The 12397-nt window shown below is 16.0% G+C and overlaps 17 annotated features.

The window, feature by feature from the left end:
* Positions 1-4078: 4078 nt before the first annotated feature.
* Positions 4079-4120: a microsatellite.
* A 72-nt stretch (positions 4121-4192) lies between these two features.
* Positions 4193-4246: a microsatellite.
* Positions 4199-4267: a microsatellite.
* Positions 4199-4269: a microsatellite.
* A 45-nt stretch (positions 4270-4314) lies between these two features.
* Positions 4315-4389: a microsatellite.
* Positions 4318-4358: a microsatellite.
* Positions 4318-4387: a microsatellite.
* Positions 4326-4358: a microsatellite.
* Positions 4347-4385: a microsatellite.
* Positions 4390-5257: 868 nt separating the features above from the next.
* Positions 5258-5309: a microsatellite.
* A 1075-nt stretch (positions 5310-6384) lies between these two features.
* Positions 6385-6425: a microsatellite.
* Positions 6426-11880: 5455 nt separating this feature from the next.
* Positions 11881-11972: a microsatellite.
* Positions 11973-12027: 55 nt separating this feature from the next.
* Positions 12028-12154: a microsatellite.
* Positions 12081-12127: a microsatellite.
* Positions 12111-12202: a microsatellite.
* Positions 12125-12202: a microsatellite.
* A 38-nt stretch (positions 12203-12240) lies between these two features.
* Positions 12241-12315: a microsatellite.
* Between the last annotated feature and the right edge of the window lie 82 nt (positions 12316-12397).

The raw sequence follows: 12397 nt of genomic DNA, 5'->3' as shown, positions 1-12397 counted from the left end.
AATGTTTTTTTATTTAATTTGTTTTTTTAGTCATTTAATTTTTATTTTTACTAAACTATAAATAAAATTATATTTTACGGATAATATTTGCATTTAGCTTAATAATTTTGAAAATTCTTATGAAATTTTTATAAATGAAGATTATATGCTAAATAATAATTTTTTACAAAAAAATAAATGTTTTATATTATTCTATGAAAAACAATATAAAAATATTTATGTCTATTTTATATTAATTTTATTACAAGATTTTTTTAAAATAATTATAATTACATTTAACATAATTAAAAATAACTTATATGTATATAATAAATTTATATTTTTTTAAAAAATTATTTTGAAATTTTATTTAATTATTACAATCCATATTTTTGCATTTTTTCTTTTTATAAATAGAATATCCTTTTTTTATAAAATATTAAAAATTATTTTGTTTGCTTTAAAATATGTTTTTTCATTCACAATCTTATTCCTAACTATAATAAGAAATAGAATTTACAATAATATCAAATTAAGAAACCGATTCATTAATTGTATTTATATAAATATTGAAGTTTTTAGTATTTTTTTTAAAAAAAATTTAGAAGTTTTCATACTCTTATTTATCTTAGAATAAATCTTTAATAAAGTTGCATATTAAATAAGGTTAAATTATTTAAAAATTAATTAAATTATCAATATAAACAGTATACTTTTTAAACAATTGAGATTTGTTATTTTCATTTGTAAACTATAAATTAGTTTATTGCATAAAATTGACAACATTATATAAAAAACTTTAATTAATCTAATAAAAATATTTTTAATATTTATTTTAATAAATTTTCTTTGAAATAATTAAATTTAAGTTTTTACATTTTGAATTAAAAAAAGTCATAATGATTTATTATATTTATTAATTTTCATCAATTATATTTTAAAAATAAAATTATGTGTTAATATTTTATATATTCTCTTTATTTTCTATATTCATATTATAATAAATATCAATAATTTCTTGTATCTTAACGAATTTAGGCAAAACAAAAACACATTTTTTCAAATAAGTTTAAAATTATTTAAATGACTCTTATAAGCTTTCTTTAAATTCTTATTTCGTATTTTATTCAATATCAAAATAATTATTTTCGTATTATTCATCATAAGTTTAAATTAAAATTAAATCAATATTTTTTAGTTAAAAACTTTATATTTCGTTTGAAATTATAAACTCCATATTTAACTATATTTGCTATTTCTGTAAAGTTTTTATTAGACAATTTTCAATGTAATTTTCGTTTAAACAACAATAAATATAATCTAACTCAAAAGCATTTTTTATTTTGTTTATGAAATCTAAATTAAAAAAATTCATGTAATAAAACATTTAACTCTAATTTTTATACTAATCATTTATATAAGCTTAAGCATTATTACTTTATATACTATCCATATATACTTCGATTTCAAATATTCCAAACTGTATTTTGCTTATCTCATTTTATTTATATTTTTATATATCATATTATTATTTACAATCTATAGATTATACTATTTATGTTTATATTTGCGATATTTATTATTATTGTTCTTCATTTTGTTAAAAACATAAATATTTATATATATTTTTAAAGAATTCATAAAACTGATTTTTTTTCTATTATTTTGATTTATTACTTTTTTAAAAAAACTAAACAGTATTCATTTTATTTTATTAATTTTTAAAAATATATTAATATTTTTTTAGAAATTAATTATATGAAAATAAATAATTTTATATTACATAAATAAATATTAGATTAATGATATAAGAATTATTATAGATATTAAAGTAATTTATTATAATAATTATAGTCAAATAAAAGTTTTTATTATGTTTATTTATATTTATCAATATTATTTTTATATAAGATTAGAAAATTAATTTTATTATTATATATAAATAATAAAGATGTTTATTTAAATATATTATATATTGCAAACAATAAATCTTTTAATATTTATTTATATACAAAAATTATTTGTTTAAATTTTTTAAATATTAATCGAAAATACTTTTTTTACTTATCAAATTTTAAAAAACTAAAAAAAATATATATAAAAGTTTAAAATTTTAATATAAATATTATTTTTTTTATAAGTTTTAAATATTTTATCTATAGATATTTTGAAGTTAAATTTACCGAAGTTTATTTTATCTTCTTCTATATTTTTTTCTATTATAATTTAAGTTACTATATTTTTTAAGTTAAATGTTTTAACTTAATAAAACACTAAAATAATTATTCTTATGATAATAAAATGATTCATTTTACTATAGTCAAAATACTTCGATAAGTTTGTATCTTATCTAAAAATATATTTTTTAATTATTAAATTGAAAATTATTTTTTTAAATTAATTCAAACGCTTGTTAGTTATAAATGTTAAACATTGATTCCGAAATTATTTTCTTTGATTATTTTACTTAAAAATAATTTTTATAGTGTTTTATTATTTGTAAAATTTGCTTATTAAATTTATTTTTAATCTTAACAATACAATTTTTTTATTATTATTGAAAATAAATTTGAAGCAATCTTGATTTTTAGTTTTAAAAAGACTATATTATTTTCTTTTATTTTTAACTTATTTATATATGTGTATTTATTTATTTTTTGAATAATTATATTTTTTTAAAAAAAATGTATAAATATAAAATATAAATTTATAACAAAAGGCTTTTCTAAATATCAAAATTCATTAAGTAATTATTAGTTATTAAAGTATATTTCTGACATTTTTTATGTAAATAACCATTATAATTATAATTCATCACCAATCGTTAATTATTCTGCTTCTACTTATTTTTGAAGAATTTTTTATATAAATATAAATTAAAATTTATAAATAAAATACAATTACTATCCTATTAATTTGATTTTCTAGAATTTTATGAAGAAAATTTAATTACTTTTTAGAAGTTTTAGATTTTTTTAAAATAAAAAATCAATTTTTCTTCTAATTTTTTTAAAAATCAATCGCCTAAAAAATCCATTACCCGTTTTTTCACTATTGCCTTTTTTTTTTAGTTTAATTCAGTTTTTAAAATAAAATTAAAAAAAATATACTTTTAAAAAAATCATATATGAATTTTTGGCTTTTAATCCTATCTTTTTATTGTTTTTATTTTAAAGGATATCTTTATGCTGGTTTCTATTAGTTATATTTTAAAATTATTAATAATTTGTTTAGTCCTATATGCAATTTTATGTATCCATGTGAAAAATTATTTCTTTTACACTAAAAAGCATTATTTCTAAAAATTTATAATTTTATTTTATTGTTATTGTTATTAAATCTTTCAACATTTGAAAACTCTCAATATCTTAATTATTATATTATATTTTATTATATTTATAAAATTTTCTCTAATATTTTGTATATACTACAAAATCCAAGTATTATTTTAGAGTTTTATCTTACGTTTCCAGTTATAAATAAATAAATATTCAAAAAAATATTATTTCTTTACGAAAATATTGAGATTTTTTTTGTTAATTATTTTCAATAATAATATTAACTTCTTCTTTCAAAACGCAAAAATAGATTAATAATATATATAAGATATACTATTATATATTCATCTATAGAAAATAGACATTTTCCGAATTTTTCAACTATTTTTCGATATTAGCAAAAAGGAGGATTTTATTGTTTATTTAAAATTTTGATTTCTTATAAAAAAAATTATATAATTTAATTATTTTTAATCAATTTAATAATTTATTATTTAATCTTTTTATTTTAAATATTTGATTATTTTATCATATTTATAATTATATTTTTCGTATATGATTTGATCTTTAAAGTATTAATAATTATATTTTTACTAATAATTTTTTTTTTTTACTTAAGTTAAAAATTATAATATTCAATAAGATTAATGTTAAATTTTCTCTCAAAAATAAATATTAAATATATATATATTTTTTAGAATAAGAAGAAATAGCTTAAGGATGATGATTAGATTTAATTGAGATAATAAATTATACACAATATTTAACTAATTTAAAAGAAAAAGAAAATTATATACATTTTTTTAATATAAAATCAAATGAAATTAAATTAAAAAAATAAAAAATTAAAATAATAAATAAAATTATAAAATAAAACATGAATCAATGTAATTATAGACAATAAACACTTCAATGAAAATAAAATAAATAATCATAAATATTAAAAATAAATATATAAAAAAAAATTATAATAAAATAAAACATAAAAAGTAATAAAAATAAATATTAAATACTTTTAAAAAAATAAAAAAAATAGCCATTATAAAAAAAAATAAAGTTATTTATATATTTATTTATTTTATTTATTTTTATATTTTATTTTCATTATTTTTTTTTAATATATTTTTTATATCTAATTTTTATAAAATAAATTTAAATAATATAAAACATAATTTTATAAACTTTTTATATCTTTATTAATAATAAAAATAATTTAATCTCTGATAACAGATAAATATTTATACATAATAACAATTTAATATATACAAGTTTTACTACAATAATTGAGACTATTATCTAAAAATAATAGAGAAATTTAATAATCTTTTTATTAAACTTTATATATTATTAAAATTTATCTTAATTAATTTAATTATTTTACCTTTTTATTTTTAAATTATTTTACATCAAGTATTTTTTAGATGATTAATTTTTTTATAATTAAAAAATTTAACTAATATTAAATTTGATATAAATTTTAAGTGTTTAAGCTCATATAATATTATATATTTTTATTAAAAATAATATTTTATTGTTTGCCTTGCTTTTTCTAGATTTATAAAAAATAATTTTTTTTAATCTTTTATTAAATAATAAAAACAAAATAGTCTTTTTGAATTTAAATAAATAAAAATATAAAAAAAAATATTTATTTATATTTATATATGATTTTAGATAAGTAAAAGTAAAAATATAATTATTTAAAAAATATATACAAAAAGCTCAAAAAATAACATATATAAATATTTTTAGTTTATCTAATTTTTAATAAGATAAATATTTCACATTTTTTATATTCATCTAAAAAAATATTATATTTCTAATTAAATTATGATTTTTAATATTAAAAAAAAAAATTACGTAAAAATTAAAATATAATCAAAAAACTATATTATTATGATTTTATATTAATTTATTTAAATTTATTTATTTTTATTACAAATTCGCATTAATAATCTATTTTATTAAAATAAAAATTAATATTAATTATTTCTAAAATTAAAATATTTATTTAATTATAATAAAAAATATTTCTTTATCAAATAAAAAATAATAATAAACGATAACATAAAAATTCAATTTTCATACTGTTTTTTATAAATATTCATTATATAATTTTCTAAATTTATAATTTCAAATAATTTGATTTTTATCTAAAAATATTTTTAATTAATTTAATAAGAAATCAGTTAAAGAATTAACTTATATTTAATATATGCAGAAGTAATTTAAATAATAAATATATCAAAAAAAATTACTGAAAAATATAAAAGTAACCAATCATTATCTTATGTATTAAATTTATTTTAAATACTAATACAAACAAAGTAATAACATATTGTGATTATAGAAAAGAGAGCGAAATAAGTTGAATATTTAAATATTCTATTATTTTATTTATAGGAATATTCTATAAAAATAATTAATGAGTTAATACTTAATAATTATAAAAAATTAACAAGTATATTTTAAATAATGTTCAAATCATTAAAAATAATAGAATTAGCAGTAACAAGTATATTATATTTTACATATTATAGTGTTATTCTAAAAGGTCTACTTAAATTTTAATTAAAATAAATAAATATTTAAATTAATTCATGTAAACTTATAACTTATACAATTATACTTTTTTAAAAAAACTTTAAAAAGAAGACTACAAAACATTTGGATTATTTATTTAACTTTGATTTTAAATTTTATTTTTTAATTATAATTAAGAGTCATTTTATTTATTAATTATATTTGATTCTGCAAATTATTGATATTATTGTGATAAATAGTTTGTTTCATCTAATTTTTAATCTTGTTTATTAATTTGATTTGGTTTCTCATCGCTTTTTTAATTGTTAATTAAGTCTTTATTTATTTATGGGATTTATTAATTTTAAACTTTATTTAATTTATTTTGTTTAGTCAAGGCATCATTATTGTCTTTAGAAATAAAATTTTTTGCATCTTAAATTTTATATTTATCATTTAGGGCTTATATGATATCTTCTTAGTTATTTTTTTCTAAATTAGCATCAGCTTATTATTCATTAGGAGATAATTTACTAAACTTACTTTTAGCAAATCCTTATGTTTTAAGTTCTGCTAGTGGTTTTTTCTCATTTTAATTCTACTCATTATCTCTATTTTATTAAGAATTATCACTAGTTTATTAAGGATGAACTTTAGAACTGTTAAAAAGCACATTGCTTATTTATCCTTTTGTAGTGCTTTAATTATTTACTTGACCATTTTATTATATTTACTCTTGTAATTTTTCTGATTATTTTTATTGTTAGTTTGATGAAGCTAATTAATTTTTTGATTATTCACCATTTCTTGTTTGAATATTTTAATATTATAATGCATTTAATATTGGCTTATGTAATTATAAACTACTCTAAATAAGTTCTTAATCTATTTTTATTTAGTCAAAAGAATCTTTGAATAATTAAATTAAATAAACATATATATACTAATTTAAGAAAATATTTACTCATTTAATAATTGTTTGGTGAAATAAATTGTTAATTTATTTAATCTTTTTTGATAAAATAGTTAAAATATATATATATATATAAAAAAATATAATAATAATTTGTTTTAAAAAATACGTATTTTTTAATTGGGAGATACAAAAGCTGAGTTTTCAATTTTAAAAGTTAGTTCGTAATTTTTTAAAATATCAGCTAATTATCTATTTCTTTCCTCATCATTAATATCCTTTTTAAAAATAATATCTTTAATTTAATTTCTTTTTATTGTGCTCTATTACATTTCTGAGTTTTGAATTTTATCAATTTATTATAAATATACAAATGAAATCATATAAATTATAGTATTAATAACTAATATCCATATAGAAGCATAAAAATACCAATCACTTATATTCTAAATTACTATTTAGTTATATGTAGTATGAGAAGTTTCTTTTTTAAATATTCCATATATGTCATTAACAAGAGTTTATTTTCCTTAAGTTTTGCATTAACATATCAATTAATTAATTTAGTTTTAATTATATAAAAGTATGCAATCTTAAGAAACCCATTAGTTTTAAATATATTATATGCAAACATAATTAACAATATTATTATCTTCTGTTTAAGGTAAATTGTAAAAGTTCAATAAAGAAATATTGATCGGTGTTTATTATTAATTATATAAAAAAGTTATTATTTTTTCATATATGATAAAATGTTGATTATTTCGATAAGGAAAGTTGTAATCATATTTAATTACAGAAGAAGGATATTCTAAATAATTAATATAGTATATTAGAGTTTCTTAGTTTTAATCTATATTTATACTATCTTTTAAAGAATCAGAAATTACTATTAAATAATTTTCTTTTAAAATTTTAAATGTTATTATTTGAGAAGAAAATATATTCTAAAGTGTTATAGGATTTTCGTTTGTGATTATATTCATATTCAAAGTATACGATATTATTTTCATTATTTATGTATATTATTTATCTAATTATGAGTTTTAATAAAGATTAAATGATTTTCTATCTATTTTTTATATGTTTTTAATTATTTTTGCTTATAATATAATAATTTGTATTGATTTAAAATAATTTTCATATTATTTTGTGTCAGATATTAATATTTTTTAAATAATATTTTATTAATCTGTTATTATTTATTAAATATTATTAATAAAATATTAAATTTTTTCAAATCCTAATTTAGATGCTATTTAATTGAGAAAGTTTTCCAACAATAAATTTAATGTGATTTATGTTTATATGAAATAGTTGATGAATTTAGTTTATTAATAAAAATAGTTTTATATATACAAAACTTCATTTAAAACATCAATATATAATTATATAAATTAAGTATTTGCTTATAATTATAGGACACCCAAATGATTAATAATATCATAAATAATCATATTATAATTAATAATTTTATTTTCATTTAAATAATCTTATTAAGTTTAAGTAAATATATTAATTATGAATTTATAATATGAAGAACCATCTTAACCGTATTAGTTTATTGTAATTTATTAAGTAATATTTCTTATTCCACCTTTTGAATCTTATATTACTCCCATAATTAAGGACACGCCAAAAGGTAAAATTGTTTCAATATTATTAAATGGTGAGAAATCAGATAATAAATGCCTATTAATTTATTAGGCATTTTATATTTCATTTTTATAATCTTCTTAATTTTTATAAAAATAGAATGAATAAATTAAAGGTTAATCAGAATCAATACACTCATTTATTTAAATAATTTATTTATCTTACAAATTCTTAACTGTAAAACCTAGAGTTTAATCAAAAATGCAATATTAAGGAGGAATATTGACATTTAAAAGATAAGAAATTAATGTAGGCATTATAAAATTTGGATTTATAATTAAAAATTTTATTTCAAATTAATTTTCTCCTAAAAAATCGAAGAATTATTCCCAAATTTAAAATCTAAATTAATTATAAGTTAATTATATTTTTTTTTTTTATTAATTCTAATATAATATAAATCCTGTCAATATTAATTTATCGAAATTTTTAACTCCTTGGCAATCAAATTATACAAATATTTCTTAATTTAAATTTATTGTATTTTAAGTATTAGTTATAGAAATAGTAGATTAAACAGGAGGAATCGTATAATCTACCATTAATATTGTTATTTAATCAAAAACAGTTAATCCAGCTTTCGTTCCTGATAATTTAAACTGATATTATTAATAAGGTTATAAACTATTCTTTTAAATAGTAATTTATAAGTTTTATGTAGTTGCAGAAACAATTAAATTATTAGATGAATCTTTACAATCATCTCCAGTATTTACAATTATACATTACCATTTTAAATTTATTCCATAATTAGTTGCTTATAATGGAGTTTTTTCATTAGAGGATAAATTTGGATCATCTACATTTCCTTAAAGATTAAAACTTTAAGTAAATTATTATTATTTATTTCCTCCTAAAATTTAAACTAAAGGAGGATTAGAAAGAACATGTACTGGGAATAATATTTATTGAGTAATAGTTGGATCGGATTTTAAAGAAACTGCAATTTATATATTATATATTGTACTCATTTTCATAATAAAGGGTTAAATTTAAAATTAAAATTAATTTCCTTAAATTTCTTATGTGGAATCAATGTTTAATTATTCATTTAAATTATCATATTATTTTATTTATACTTGAAAAGTATCTGTTTATTGATAAGATATTTTTCCATCATCTCCACATTATAAACGATTAAATTAAGCATTAATATTTACTAAATTACTTCTATAAATTTAGTTTGGATCTGTTTTTACTCTTATATCTATCGATATATCTGATAAAGTTTATATAATTACATTTTATGTTACTGCTTAGTTAAATTAGGAAACTACATCTACTTTGAATAAGTATTATCCTTATGTTTTCAATTTTAAAGATGGTATTTTCAAAAATATTTGATTATTATATTATTATATTTAAGAGTTTAATTAGGTTATTTCACTTGCCGTATTTACATCAGAAGAAACGAGAGCCCAAGTAATTTATTTTAAATATCTGTTTCCACAATTATAAATACCTGATATTATTATTTATGCTTCTTAACATCTCGAAATAGGACTTGTTTAGGTTAATTCTATATCTGCACTAACTGGTTTTGTGCCATAAATTACTTTTCCAGTTATTTATTAAACAAAATCAGTACAAACAAATCCATTATTTACTAGTTTGAATATATTAGGATTTATTTTTATTATATCATCTTTATTAATAGTACTTAAAGAATCAAGTTTAATTGTAAATTTTTTCTAAGTTTTGTTAAAAGAACACAATATATTTCCTTATAATTTAGAAGTAATGAAATCTTTATCAAACGTTTCTATACAAAGTAAATTAGTAAATTATAATTAAGAAGAATCGCTTTATAAATCTGAATTAGAGGGAAAAAATAGAATTTGTAAATTATCAAAAACAATACTTAAAGTCAAGAAATCATCACTAAAAATTATTTTAGTTATTATACTTTAACAAGAATAGCATTTTTTATTCGAATTTAATAAAAAATATTAAGGACTTATACATGTAAGGCAATCGTTTTAACTGCATGTAGCACATCCAGTTGAAAAAATAGAACACATAGTACACGCTTATTAAAAAACATTAGGATCATAAGAATATTAAGGACAAAGACATTATTAAGGAAGTCTATTTTAGTAACAAGTATCACAAGTAGTTCCATTAGAACAAGTTCTACATCTAGTCATACATGGTTTACAAGTATTATTTGAAGTATCTCCCCAAGTACTATCAGAACATTTCTATACACAAACATTATTTTAATAGAAATATCCGTTTTTGCACGTAATACATTTAGTACTATCACAAATGGCACAATGAGTAGAATAACCTGAACATAATAAACAGGCTTACGTGAAATCATTTGTATCATAAGTATATTAAGGACAAAGACATTATTAAGGAAGTCTATTTTAGTAACAAGTATCACAAGTAGTTCCGTTAGAACAAGTTCTACATTTATTCATACATGGTTTACAAGTATTATTTGAAGTATCTCCCCAAGTACCATCAGGACAAGATTTCACACATGAATTTTCAGTTAAAAAATAAGGCGATAGACACGCTAAACATTTAGTAGCAGTACAAGTAGAACACCCAATAGATATAATAGAACATGAAAAACAAGGATATATATAATTCATGTTATCATAATTATAAACAGGGCAATTACAATCAACAGGAACTCTGTTATAATAACAAGTATCACAATTTGATGCATTAGAACAAGTTTAACATTTACTGTTACATTTATCACAAGTTCTAGTTAAAGAGTTTGCATATTTACCCCCTGGACATGAATTAATGCATTAAGAATCATTATAATAATATCCAATTTAGCATAAACTACAAGAATTTCCATTAGTACATTATTCGCATCCTGTAATACAATTATTACACAATCCACTAGTTAAATAGTAGCCTATAATACAAGAAGTACAAGAACTAGCGTTAATGCATCCAGCACATGAAGGTATACATTCCCAAGCCACAATTGAAAATTCTCTTATACCAAAAGATTCATTATCAGGGCTTTCATCCAAGTTACTAGAAAATTATATATTAATTGTTGAATCTGTAGTATCAAATTTAATTGTCGTAGATTATATAATTTCACCCCATTAACTTGCGCCACATATACTAGATGAATGTACATTATCAATATTTTTACTAAAAGACTATGCAATAGATCCATTTACATAAACAAGAAATATCTCATTATCCCATGAATCAATCAATATATATGAAAATTTAATTTGATAACTATATACAGGTTTAGCTGATGTAGCTCTTATAGTTATTGAACATTATTAAGAGCAAACATTATATCCTCCTAAAAGAGAATAAGAACTACATACAGAAGTCCAACTTCCATTTTAACCAGACATGTTAAAACCACAATTTATAGCATCAGATTAAGAAAAAGAATTGAATAAACAGGATTTTAAAGTCGTTTAAATTTAGGTGTATGTTAATAAAAATAAATTAAGAAATAAAATTAAAAATTTGTATGATTTATTGAGTTTTAAATAAATCATTAACATTTTCAAAAAAGTAGTTAGATAAATGTAGATAATTTTTATTATTTAAATATTAAAATAAAAAAAAAAAAAATATTTATTATCAAATATTTAAATAAAATTAATAAATAATATTTATTATTTGTATTTTAGTATAGGAAATTTTTTATAACAATAAAATTAAATTTACTATATTTTTAAAAAATTTATAATATAATTAAATTAAAAAAAACATATATAATAAAAATTGAGAAAAAATAAAAATATAATATATAAAAAAAAAAAAATATATATATATATATTGATAAAATTAAATAATAATATATTAATAAATAACATGTATAAGTATATTTATAAATTAAATAATAATATATATTTAGTTTGATAAATTTATATTTAAAAAAATTTTATAAATATTTTAATTAATTAATATATAAATATATTATTATTAAAATATTAATATATTAATATATTAATATATTAATATTTATCATATTTTAAATAAATATATATTAATGTTTAATTTATATATATATTTTGTTATCATTATTATATATTTTTATAAATTA

Source organism: Ichthyophthirius multifiliis, assembly GCF_000220395.1.
Source record: "Ichthyophthirius multifiliis unplaced genomic scaffold scaff_1120509250776, whole genome shotgun sequence".
Classification (NCBI taxonomy): Eukaryota; Ciliophora; class Oligohymenophorea; order Hymenostomatida; genus Ichthyophthirius; species Ichthyophthirius multifiliis.
The sequence above is the reverse complement of the archived record's forward strand: the minus strand, read 5'-3'. Positions and strand labels throughout refer to the sequence as shown.